The sequence below is a fragment of the Trachypithecus francoisi genome, unplaced genomic scaffold (assembly GCF_009764315.1).
Source record: "Trachypithecus francoisi isolate TF-2019V2 unplaced genomic scaffold, Tfra_2.0 Lachesis_group6, whole genome shotgun sequence".
Taxonomy (NCBI): Eukaryota; Metazoa; Chordata; class Mammalia; order Primates; family Cercopithecidae; genus Trachypithecus; species Trachypithecus francoisi.
In genome coordinates, this window is record NW_022681471.1 from 92215862 (window position 1) to 92229483 (window position 13622).

Sequence of the window (13622 nt, forward strand, 5' to 3'; positions counted from 1 at the left end):
ATGTAAGTTTGCACTGACTGCCTGAGACTTAGATTCATTATCTGACTCAGGAAATTGGGATGTAACTAATTATCCCTCAACATATCTAACAGGAATGGAGTCTCCTCAGTCAAAAAGAAAACAGCAAGGTTGATATTTTATTTGTTTTTGGAATTACAGTATATTTGTTGTAGAGCCATTGGGTGCTTTAGAGATATTTGACTTTTGATGTATAACATACATAATAAAGTGTATAAAAGGTGCTGGTCTAAAGTGTACTGTTCAACGAGAATCACTTGAACCCAGGAGGTGGAGGTTGCAGTGAGCCGAGGTTGTGCCACTGCACTCCCACCGGGGTGACAGAATGAGACCCTGTCTTCAAAAAGAAAAATAAATAAATAAATAAATAAATAAAGTGTACTACTCAGTGAAACTTTGCATGCGTGTATACCATGTGACCATCACCTGAGTCAAGATGTAGATTTCCAGCACTCCAGAAGATTTCCTCTTGCCCCTTCTGTTCAGAGTTCATCTTACCTCCAACATGAAGGTAACCACATTGTGATTTTTAAAAAACTCCATCCACTAGTTTTGTCTTGTAAGTTCCATATCAATAGTATCATATAGTGGGAACTCTTGTGTGTGTCTTTCATTCACACATATAGACAGGTACTAGAATGTCATAGACATAACATAAAGTCTATGAGATTCATCCACAAGGTTGTGCATATCAGTAGTTCTAATCTCTTGCTGAGAATCATTCCATTGTATGCATATACCCCAGTTTGTTTCTCCATTTTCCTGTTGACTCTTTGGATTGTTTTCAATTTGAGGCTAATATGAATAAAGCAGCCATGAACACTCTTGCTTATGTCTTTTGGTGCACGTGCCCAGTCATTTCTCTGAACAGAAACTTAGGAGTGGAATTGTGGGGTCATAGGGTAGGCATATATTTAGCTTTAGTAGATATTGCCAAACAGTTTCCCAAAGGGATTGTACCAACTGAAATGTCCCCAGTAGTGTATGAGTGTTCCAGTTAGTGGCTCTACATTTTAATGAACACTTGGTTTTATCTGTCTTTTAAATTTTAGCTACTTTGCTGGGTGTACAGTGGTATCTTTGTGGGTTTTCTTTTCTTTTTTTTTTTTTGTTTTTTGAGATGGAGTTTTGCTTTTGTTGCCCAGGCTGGAGTGCGTTGGTGTGATCTTGGCTCACTGCAACCTCCGCCTCCCGGGTTCAAGTGATTCTCCTGCCTCAGCCTTCCTAGTAGCTGGGATTACAGGCATGTGCCACCATGCCTGGCTAATTTTGTATTTTTAGTAAAGATGGGGTTTCTCCATGTTGGTCAGGCTGGTATTTAAAAACGTATTTTATTGTAATTGTGGGAAATTATGTATATTTAGAATTTACTATCTTAACCTTTTTCTTTTTTTTTTAGACAGTGCTGGAGTGTAGTGGTGTGATCTCGGCTCAGTGCAGCCTCTGCCTCCTGGGTTCAAGCAGTTCTCCTGCCTCAGCCTCCCGAGTAGCTGGAACTACAGGCGGGCACCACCATGCCTGGCTAATTTTGTATTTTTACAAATAATTAGAGTCTCACCATGTTGACCAGGCTGGTGCTGAACTCTGACCTCAGGTGATTCACCTGCCTCAGCCCACCAAAGTGCTGGGATCACAGGTGTGAGCCACTGCGCCCGGCCAACCATTTTTGAGTGTACAGTTAGTAGCATTAAGTACATTCGACTTGTCTAACCCTTACCACCACTCATCTCCAGGACTCTTCATTTTGCAAAACTGAAACTGTACCCATTAAACACTAATTACCCAATTCCCACTTCCTTAGCCACTGGCAACCACCATTCTACTTCTGTGTCCATGGATTTGACTGTATACTTCATGTAAGCTAGATCATGCAGTGTTTGCCTTTTGTGACTGTCTTATTTAAACTTAGATAATGTCCTCAATGTTTAGCCATGTTGTAGCATGCATTAGAATTTCAGTTTCAAGGATAAATAATACTCTATTGTATGTATATGCCACATTTTGTTAATCCATTCATCTGTCAATGGATACTTGGGTTTTCACCTTTTGGCTATTTGTGAATAATGCTGCTCTGAACCATGAATGTACAGATAACCTCTTCAAGTCCTTGCTTTCAGTTCTTTTGGGCATATACCCAGACGTGGAGTTGCTGGATCATATGGTAATTCTATTTTTATTTTTATTTAAAAAGTTTTTAGGCCGGGCGCGGTGGCTCAAGCCTGTAATCCCAGCACTTTGTGAGGCCGAGACGGCGGATCACGAGGTCAGGAGATCGAGACCATCCTGGCTAACACGGTGAAACCCCGTCTCTACTAAAAAAATACAAAAAACTAGCCGGGCGCGGTGGCGGGCGCCTGTAGTCCCAGCTACTCCGGAGGCTGAGGCAGGAGAATGGCGTGAACCCGGGAGGCGGAGCTTGCAGTGAGCTGAGATCCGGCCACTGCACTCCAGCTGGGCGACAGAGCGAGACTCCGTCTCAAAAAAAAAAAAAAAAAAAAAAAAAAGTTTTTAAAGATAGGGTCGGCTGGGCACGTGGCTCACACCTGTAATCCCAGCACTTTGGGAGGTTGAGGAGGGCGGATCACCTGAGGTCAGGAGTTCGAGACCAGCCTGACCAACACGGTGCAACCCCATCTCTACTAAAAATAGAACAATTAGTCAGGCGTGGTGGTGGGCACCTGTAATCCCAGCTACTGGAGTGGCTGAGGCAGGAGAATGACTTGAATCCGGGAGGCGGAGGTTGCAGTGAGCCGAGATCCTGCCACTGCACTCCAGCCTGGGTGATAGAGCCAGACTCTGTCTCAAAAAAATAAAAAAATAAAAAAATAAAAATAAAGATAGGGTTCCACTCTGTTGCCCCGGCTGGAGTGTAGCGGTATGATCATAGCTCACTGTAGCCTCAAACTCCTGGCCTCAAGTGATCCTCCTTCCTCAGCCTCCCAAGTAGCTGGGACTATAAGCATGTGACACTATGCCCAGCCAATTAAAATTTTTTTTGTTTCTTGCTGTATTGCCCAGGCTGATCTCAAATGCCTAGCCTCAAGTGATTCTTCTGCCTCAGTCTTCTGAGTAGCTGGGAACACAGGCACAAGCCATTTTACATTCCCATCAGCAGTGTACAAGGGTTTCAGTTTCTCCACATCCTCGCCAGCACTTTTTATTTTCTGTTTCTTGATAGTAGCCATCCTGATGGATGTGAGGTGGTCCTTGTGGATTTAATTTATATTTCCTGGTGAGTAATGATGTTGAGTACTATTTCATATACTTAATGACATTGGGATATATCCTTTTGTGAAGTGCCTTTTCAAATCTTTTGCCCATTTTTGAGTTGGGTTGTTTTTGGTTTGTTGCTTTTTTGTTGTAAAAGTTCTTTGATATCCTGCATATGAGTCTTTTGTCAGATATATATGTTATAAATATTTTCTCCCAGTCTGGTTTGCCTTTTCACTGTCTTAATGGAATCTTTTGATAACTTGGAAGTCTAGTGATCAGTTTTTGCCTTAAAAATGGCTATTTTTTTGTGTGTGTTCTGTTTATGAATTTTCGCCTACTTTGGGGTTATTTTTTAAAAACCTTCTTTTTAGTAACTGAAAACATATGGAGACAATCTGTTTGGAAGATACAGTAAATTAACTATAAGCGTATTTCAAACATGTGCCCTGAGTGTGGGAGTTGGTGATATACACCTTTTCTGCAGCAGGTGGCAGAAAAGGGATTTGAAGCAAGTGTGTTTATATGGACATAGATGCCATTACTCAAGTGGCCTCCACTCAGAGCCCCTCTAGATTGGGAGGAACCATAGGGAAGAGCTCAGTGATAACTCTTCTGTAGGAAAGAATGTAGCAAAATATATGGGTATTTATATTTTCTCAATTTGTAATCCATGCTTGCCAGATGATTCTTCCCCTCCCCTCTTCCATCCCCAGGGACAGTCGCTGCTGTTCAGTGCTGCAACTTTCCTTAGCCCCTCAAGATCCTGCCATTCGTTAGCTTTTTCTCTTCATCTTTTTCGTGAAAGGTCTGCATTTTCTGTCACTTGGATGTCTTGAAATGTCCCCCTCCCACTGCCCCATGTTCTTCAGACCCTTCAGACCCCTCAACCCCCACCTCTTTTTCTCCTGTTCCCACTACTATCCCTCAGCTCAGGCTGCAGATATGTATTTGTTAATTGCCTCCCAGACATCTCCCTCTGGATGTCCCACAGGTGCCTTTCATATGAAACATGAGTGTTCCTCTCCAGTCTGCTTTTCTGCTTTCCCCCCCTAATTCATATATTTACCATTCCTCTAGGATTCTGAAGTGGAAGTCTTGGCACTGTACCCGATTCTCCTGCACGACCTTTATCACCCTCACAGCTCATACTTAGTTGGTCATCAAAGCTGCCGAGTCTTTCTCCTTTCTCTGAAACATCTTTAATAGACATCCTGTCTTCCCCATATCACTACCTCGTGGTTCTGGTTCTTTAATCCCCCTTTAGGATTGTAGTAATAGCCTCCCATCTGATCTCCCTGATTCTACTCTTGCCTCTAATCCATCTTCCACTTGTCATCAGCTTTCTTTTCCTAAAACACAGATTTAATCATGCCGTTTCTTACTTAAAAAACGATTTGTAGCTCTCCACTGCCTACAAGAGGCATTCAAATCCCTAAGCATGATTTACAATGTGAGACCCTTCATTATTTGCCTTCAATCTGTTTTCTCTGCTCTATCATCTGCCATTTCCTCCCCACACTCCATCTGTCCTAAACTATTTTCCATTCCTAGAACATTCCTTGAGTTCTTTCTTGCATCTATGCTCTTGCACATGCTGTTTCTTCTATTTCTGATGTTCATGCCTGTCTACCTGGCAAGTTACTAGTTTTCCTTTAAAAGCCAGCTGAAAAGTGGCCTCTTTGAGTCTTCCTTTTCTTTAAGTAGATCTTGTTATTCATCTCTCATTTAGTGTGTTGGAGGAAGTGATTCATAATTGCAGGCAGTAATGCATATTAATCATTGTACCCCCAGCAACTACTGGGGCACTACTTGAAAACAAAAGGTATTTAATAAATGTTCATGGAATGAATGAACTCATGAAGAACCCATCTGTACTCAGATTTTGTTGCTTAACAGCTCATCACAATATCAGTTTACTTAGTGGTTTTAAACAACTACCATTATTTAGTTCTTGATTCTGTGGGTTGGTAATTTGGGCAGGACTCAGCTGGATGGTTCTTTCAATTTGGGCAGGTCTTCTGACCTTGGCCACCTTCACTTGTGTCTGTGATCTGCTGTGTGGGTTGGAGGCTATCTCTTCTAGGATGGACTCAGCTCCTGTGTGGGTTGGAGGCTATCTCATCTAGGATGGCCTCTGCTCGACAATGTGGTCTTTAATCTGTAACCAGGCTAGCCTGGGCTTGTTCACACTATGGCTGGCAGGGTTCTAATTGAGAGTGCAGAGGCAACCAAGGCCTCTTGAGGCCTAGACTTGCAACTGGCACAAGATTATTTCCTCTGAATTTTGTTAGCCAAGGCAAGTCACAAAGCCAGCCCTGAATCAGGAGATGAGGAACTAGGTCCTATCTCTTGATGGAAGGAGCTATTTATACAATCACATTTCAAGGAACATGGATAGAGAGGAGAGAATAATTGAAGCCATTTTTGCAAGCAATCTACTGCACTTATTTGGGAGCAGGAATGGAGATTAGAGCAGGCTGGGCCAAGAAGGTTTATTCCACTTAGATCAGCAGCAGGGGGCGAAGTTCTGACCCTCACTCATGGTTTAATTGCACCTAACATGAACCCAAGATGGCTCTCTGGTTCCTAGCATCCTCCTTTGGCCCTCCTCTCAAATCCTCAGCCCCTCTCCCCACTTTTTTTTTTTTTTTAAATCTGAAGCATATCTAAGACAGCCCCAGTTTCCTTTTGGCATTGGTAATTTGGGCTGGCCTAGTGGAAATACCGTTGGCGGTGCTATGGGATGAGAAGAACTCTTCAGTATTGGATAAGGGAACAACACCTCTCCTCTTCATCCTGGAAGCTGCTGTGTATAGCCTTGGAAATTGGTGGCTTTCTCACTGTGAAGCACCCTCAAGTATTTGCCATTGATTTGTCTCTATCCTCTGATTTAAAAGGCGTTTTCTGGGGAGGAGAGTGTCAGGAAACAAAAAGAGATCTGATCGATTGGGACTGTTCGTCTTTATTCTTCCTCACCATGTGTGAAAATTTAAGATATTCTCCTACTGAGAAACAGAAGTCATTTACCCAATTGTAATGTCTGTGTGCTTTCCCAGCTGTTACAAACTCTTCGGAGTGGAAACATGAATTTAAATGTCTCTGATACACCACCCATTAGAGGAACCTTTTTTGAGGAATAGACTACATTAGGAAAAGGTATAGTTACAGTATACAATACAGAAACTCAATTGAAATATGCTAAAACATGTAGGAAGAGATCCTAGTTTTCGAGAGGTAGTATAATAACCATGAATAAGTTCTATCTTTCCCAAAACTTGGCTTCAGTGTACATCTGATTGTTTTAGTAGAGTTGTTAGAAGTAGTTTAAAAAAAAAAAGCGGATGTAAATTTCACTCCATTCATGCCCATTTCTACTAATCCTAGAGATAGAGCCGTACTGTGAAGTGACCAAAAGGCATAAAAGATAGGAGGCACTTACAGGGTCTTAAGACCCCTCATGACCGCTCAGTGAACTCTCATTGCCTCTTGCCAGTCCTAGATGGCTGCTGACACAGTTGGAGGCATGAAAAATCCACAACCTGAGTAATCCTCTGCTGAAATAACAGCTGTGTCATTTGCGGGTGAAAATAGAATTTTTTTCCTGCACCTCTGGAATTTTAATTTATGTTAAAAATTATCTTTTCCAAATTTTTTCTTATGGCATGCTCATGCTTTTCATTTTATTCAACAGAAGATTGAGTTTTTATCTCACCATGCCTTGTGTGTAGATCATTTCCTTATTGGATTCTGTGTAGTGTTTGTTGTTTACTTAATGACAACATAAACTCAGTTAGTCATAGTTAAATATTTTTAGAAGACCACAACAATTTGAGTTAGGAAATCAATGTTTTTATCTATTAAAAATGTATCAAATCAAGGTATTTCAACAGACTAAAATAAGATACTAATTTTTGTTTATCCAAAAGAGTTAGCTTGGGCTGGGCGCAATGGCTCAAGCCTATAATTCCAGCACTTTGGGAGGCCGAGGCGGGCGGATCACGAGGTCAGCAGTTCAAGACCAGCCTGGCCAACATGGTGAAACCTGGTCTCTACTAAAAATACAAAAATTATCTGGGCATAGTGGCGGGTGCCTGTAGTCCCAGCTACTCAGGAGGCTGAGGCAGGAGAATTGCTTGAACCTGGGAGGTGGAGGTTGCTGAGATCGTGCCACTGCACTCTAACCTGAGTGAGAGAGCAAGACTCCATCTCAGGGAAAAAAAAGGAAAAAGAAAAAAAATAGTTTGATGTCATAAGCAACCACAAAACATTTTATACACTATATTACCAACATGATGCATAATGTGAATTCTAGTTACATTTACTGATGTATAAATACATGTTCTAGGCCAGGCGCGGTGGCTCACTCCTGTAATCCCAGCACTTTGGGAGGCTGAGACGGGTGGATCACGAGGTCGGGAGATCGAGACCATCCTGGCTAACATGGTGAAACTCCATCTCTACTAAAAAAATACAAAAAAAATTAGCCGGCCTGGTGGCAGGTGCCTGTAGTTCCAGCTACTTGGGAGGCTGAGGCAGGAGAATGGCGTGAACCGGGAGTCGGAGCTTGCAGTGAGCCGAGATCCCGCCACTACACTCCAGCCTGGGCGACAGAGTGAGACTCCATCTCAAACAAACAAAACAAAACAAAACATGGTCTATATGTACTATACTATGTCTCTGTTGTGGTTGGGGGTGGGTTGGGGGAGAGAGAGAGAGAGAAAGACAGAGAGAAAGAGAGAGAGAGAGAAAGACAGAGAAAGAGAGAGAGAGAGAGAAAGCGAACAAACCCACACATCCTCCTGTGAAAGGTTAAAATACTGGCAAAAGCGATATGAAAAGCATAAGTAAATGTAGAGCTGACGTTTGTTAAAACAGCCATGTAGGACAGTGATTAAGTTCAATGAGGGATGGGATTATTAGCTAACAAGTATATTTTATTGAAGGAAGGCTGTGACAGAGAAACAACTAATAAATTCAAGGTGGTAGTTTTACGAGCCTTAGGTGCCATACTGAGTGATGTTAATGGACCTACTGTTGGCTTTTATTTTTTATTTTATATATTTTTATTTTTTATTTTTTCTGAGACAGGGTCTCACTCTGTCACCCAGGCTGGAGTGCAGTGGCGGGATCTCGGCTCACTGCAACCTCTGCCTCCCAGGTTCAAGCGATTTCCTGCCTCAGCCTCCCAAGTAACTGGGACTACAGGCATGTGCCACCACGCCCAGCTAATTTTTTTTGTGTTTTTGTTTTTAGTAGAGATGGGGTTTCACCATGTTGTCCAGGCTGATCTCAAACTCCTGACCTCAGGTGATCCACCCACCTCGGTCTCCCAAAGTGTTGGGATTACAGGTGTCAGTCACTGCGCCTGGCCTATATTTTTTATATTTTTGAGATGGAGTCTCGCTCTGTCACCTGGGCTGGAGTGCGGTGGTACCATTTCAGCTCACTGCAACCTCCACCTCCTGGGTTCAAGTGATTCTCCTCTCTGCCCACACCTGGCTAATTTTTGTATTTTTAGTAGAGATGGGGTTTTACCATGTTGGCCAGGCTGGTTTTCAACTCCTGACCTCAAATGATATGCTCACCTCGGCCTCCCAAAGTGCTGGGAATACAGGTGTGAGCCACTGCGCCCAGCCTGTTGACTTTTAAAAGAGATTTTAGAATGCACACATTTAAGATGGACTAGATGGTAATCAATTACTCTCCAATCATTTGAATACTAATCCTTACATTGGAAAATATTTAGGATGAATTACATGTTTTATAAAAATATTCTGCTTTTGTTCCTGATTAACGATGTAATCAAAAATTTTCTTACTGTCATGGCCTTGTCAGTATGTTGGATTTCTGGATGTAGGCTTGGGCACAGAGGTCAGCATCTATGGTTGCAGAAGCATCTTTGCTTATCCACTAGCCCAGCTGTGCAGGTAGGTATTTGACCAGGAAAATATAATGGGGAAAGACAATAGAGTCTTAATGAATTTCCTAAAGAGGAAGGCGCATGGCCATCTCAGCTAATCCCAATGCTTCAGATTTGTACACGATTGAAAGAACAGATGATATTTTTCCTTAGAACAGCTGAGGAAAGTAAAATACCATGCGCACTGAGGGAACACCTTGTGCCCTGTTGACAAATCATGCATAGGATCAGCTATTGTTCTTTCTTTATCTCCAGGGAGGGCAATGTGGGATCTCTTCCTTTAGTCACCTATATATATGATAATACTATGCGTTTTCTTTTCTTTTTTTTTGAAATGGAGTCTCGCTTTGTTACCTAGGCTGGAGTGCAGTGGTATGATCTTGGCTCACCACAACCTTCACCTCCTGGGTTCAAGCGATTCTCCTGCCTCAGCCTCCCTAGCAGCTGGGACTACAGGTGCCCACCACCATGCCCGGCTAATTTTTGTATTTTTAGTAGAGATGGGGTTTCCCTATATTGGTCAGGCTGGTCTCAAGCTCCTGACCTCGTGATCCACCCACCTTGGCTTCCCAAAGTGCTGGGATTACAGGTGTGAGCCACCGTGCCCGGCCAATACTATGCATTTGCTTATCCATGTTATGAGGAAGGCCTCAAGACTCAGACATAATCTGATTGCTGGGGTTTAAGTGACAGTCCGTACTGGCTTTTAAATGGAATTTTAGAACATACACATTTCAAATGCTGCAACCTTTCTTCCTTCTTTGACATGTGGTCCTGCTCTGCCTGTGCTGGTCAACATCAGGTATAGTCATAGCGTGTGTGTGTGTGTGTGTGTGTGTGTAGTGAAGTCGGGGCGGGGTGGTTCTTCCCAGTGATTGTAACAGATTTTTCCTACCTATATGGTCAGAGTGAATGAGTACCTAGTGTGCTGTATTTTTTTTATCACTATTGGTGATTTTCCATCACTATCAGTGAAAAAAAAATATATTTATATGTTCATGAAAATAACAATATTTCACCAAGAGTTTTGACCCTGAATTGGATGTGGCCTTGGACTGGCATGATGCTGGAATCAGACGGCTAAACTAGAAGTGAGGAGGCTGCTGTTCTGTTCCCAGTTAGCTTCTAAGTAGCTATGATGTCTGGGCGCATCCTTTTATTGGTCTGGGCTTCAGGTATTGTCATCTTTAACATGAGAGTTGGACTTTTTTTTTTTTTCTTTTAAGAGATGGAGTCTCACTCTGTCACCCAGGCTGGAGTGCAGTGGCGCCATCTCGGCCCACAGCAACCTCCGCCCCGCCTGTTTCAAGCGATTCTCCTGTCTCAGCCTCCCGAGTAGCTGGGATTACAGGCACCTGCCACTGCACCCGGCTAATTTTTTGTATTTTTAGTAGAGACAGGGTTTTACCATCTTGGCGAGGCTGGTCTTGAACTCCTGACCTAGTGATCCACCCACCTTGGCCTCCCAAAGTGCTGGGATTACAGACGTGAGCCACCGCGCCTGGCCGAGAGTTGGACTATTGATCTCTGAAGTCTCATCACATTCTTACACTCAAGTCTTTTTTTTTTTTTTTTTTCTGAGACAGAGTCTCACTGCATTGCCAGGGTGGAGTGTAGTAGCATGATCTCAGCTCACTGCAACCTCTGCCTTCCTTGGTACAAGTGCTTCTCCTGCCTCAGCCTCCCGAGTAGCTGGGGACCACAGGCGCTCACCACTATGCCTGGCTAATTTTTTGTATTTTTAGTAGAGATGGGGTTTCACCATGTTGGCCAGTCTGGTCTCGAACTCTTGACCTCAGATGATCTGCCCATTTCAGCCTCTGAAAGGTCTGGGATTGCAGGTGTGAGCCACCGTGCCTGGCCTCAAGTTTTAATACTATGGTTGAATCTCCCCCACCCAGTTTCAGCAAAAACTACATCATAAAACTATAATTGAGATTTTAAAATTTGATTGCATAAAATGTGGAGTTGCATTTTTTAAAAATCTGAGTATAGATTTTAATTTTTAATTTTTATGGGCACATAGGTATATATTTATGGGTTACCTGAGATATTTTTATATAGGTATGCAATGTGTAATAATCACATCAGGTAAATTAAATGGCAGATTCATCACCTCAAGCATTTATCATTTGTGTTATAGACAATCCAATTATACTCTTTTAGTTATTTTTAAGTGTACAATTAACTTATTTTGGGCTGGGCACAGTGGAACATGCCTGTAATCCCAGTACTTTGGGTGGCTTAGGCAAGAGGATCCCTTGAGCCCAGTAGTTTGAGACCAGCCTGAGCAACATAGCAAAACCCTGTCTCCACAGAAAAATAATAAGAAAAGTGAGCCGGACATGGTGGCTACACGTGTGGTCCCAGCTACGCAGGAGGTTAAGGTGGGAGAATCACTTGAGCCTGGGAGGTCAAGATTGCAGTGAGCCTTGATCTGCGCCAGTGCACTCCAGCCTGGGAGACAGAGCCAAACCCTGTTTCAAAAAAAACAAAAAACAATAAAACACTAAAAATTAGGTTGGGTGCCATGGCTCGAGTCTGTAATCCCAGCACCTTGGGAGGCTGAGGTGGGTGGATCACTTGAGGTAAGGAGTTCAAGGTCACCCTGGCCAACATGGTGAAACCCCATCTCTATTAAAAATACATAAATTAACTGGGCACGGTGGTGGGCACCTGTAATCCCAGCTACTCGGGAGGCTGAGCAGGAAATCTCTTGAACCCGGGAGGTGGAGGTTGCAGTGAGCCGAGATTGCCCCACTGCACTCCACCCTGTGCAACAGAGCAAGACTCCATCTCAAATAAAACAAAACAAAAAAATCATTTTTGACTGTAGTCACCCTGTTGTGCTGTCAAATAGTAGGTCTTATTAATTCTATTTTTTGTACCTATTAATCATCTCCACTTTCCTCCAATCCCCTACTATCCTTCCCAGTCTCTGGTAACCATCCTTCTCTCTGTCTCCGTGAATTCAATTGTTTTAATTTTTAGCTCCCACACATCAGTCAGAAAATGCAATGGTTGTCTTTCTGTGCCTGGCTTATTTTACTTAACATGTCCTCCAGTTCCATCCATGTTGTTGCAAATGACAGGATCTCATTCTTTCTCATGGCTAAATAGTACTCCATTGGGTATTGTACCACATTTTCTTTATCTATTCATCTGAGCACTTAAGGTTACTTCCAGATCTTGGCTGTTGTGTGGATAGTGCTGCAATAACATAGGAGTGCAGATATATCTCTTGGGTGGTGTACTGGAGTTGCATCATTATGTTAATGAAATGAGATCAGTGGCCAGGTGGAAACCAGGAGGTAATCATCCATCACAGTATGGATGCTCGTCAACCTAACCTGATAAAGCCATCGTAAGTTGAAATTATCATTAAGTTGAAAATGCATTTAATACACTTAATCTGTCAAACATCATAGCTTAGCCCAGCCTACCTTAAACGTGTTCAGAACACTTAAATTAGCCCATAATTGGGCAAAATCATCTTAACCTGAAGTCTATTTTATAGTAAAGTGTTGAATATCTCATGTAACATATTGAATACTGTACTGAAAGTGAAACAAACAATGCCTATATGAGTACTCCGTACGGTTTCTCTTGAATATGTATCAGTTTTACACCATCGTAAAGTAGAAAAATCATGAGTGGAACCATGGACCATCTGCATATTCAAATTTATGTTATTGTGGGGTTTTCTGTACTTGGTCAAGAGCAGAGTGACTACAACCCTGCTACAGTGTAACATTTTATTATTGCGTTAGGGTGAGTCCCCCGTCACTGTTCTCAATCATAACCTTTCCAAGGAGAGGAGGCTGAGTTGTACTGGACTCGGTTTGCTGCTACTATATGACTTCCTCAGTTTTTGCCAAGTTTTTGTACTAAGCATTTGACATTCACAAGTCCAACTCTGATTTTCTTGTATATTCATCCTGCTTTGGGCTGGTGAGCTTGTTCTGAAAAGCTTGATGTCTTTTATCAGTACTGGAAAACTCTTAGCCGTCATCTCATTTGATTCTGCCGTATTCTGTCTTTCCTCTCCTTCTGTTCTCCAATTACAAGGACATGAGACCCTTTGATATTTCTTAGGATCTGCTTCTTTTTTCCCCTTTTTCTATTTGGGTTTTAATAATGGATATTTTTCATTAGCCTCTATATTCAGTTTACTAATCTTGTGTTTTGCTGTGTCCAGTCTGCCATTAAACCCATCCAGTGGATTAATTTTGGATAACTGTATTTTTTCTTAATTTCAGATATTTTATTTTTCTAGGATGTCATTTGATTCTTTTAAAGCTAGTTTCTAGTTCTCTGTCTGATATTCCTGGTGAATTTCTCTTTTCATCTATTTCCTCTTTTTATTCTTACTTTTAAAATCAATCAATCATGTTATTTTAAAGGTCTTATCTAAATCCAATATCTGGATCATCTGTGAATCTGCATCTACAGTCTTATTTTTCTCTGAATA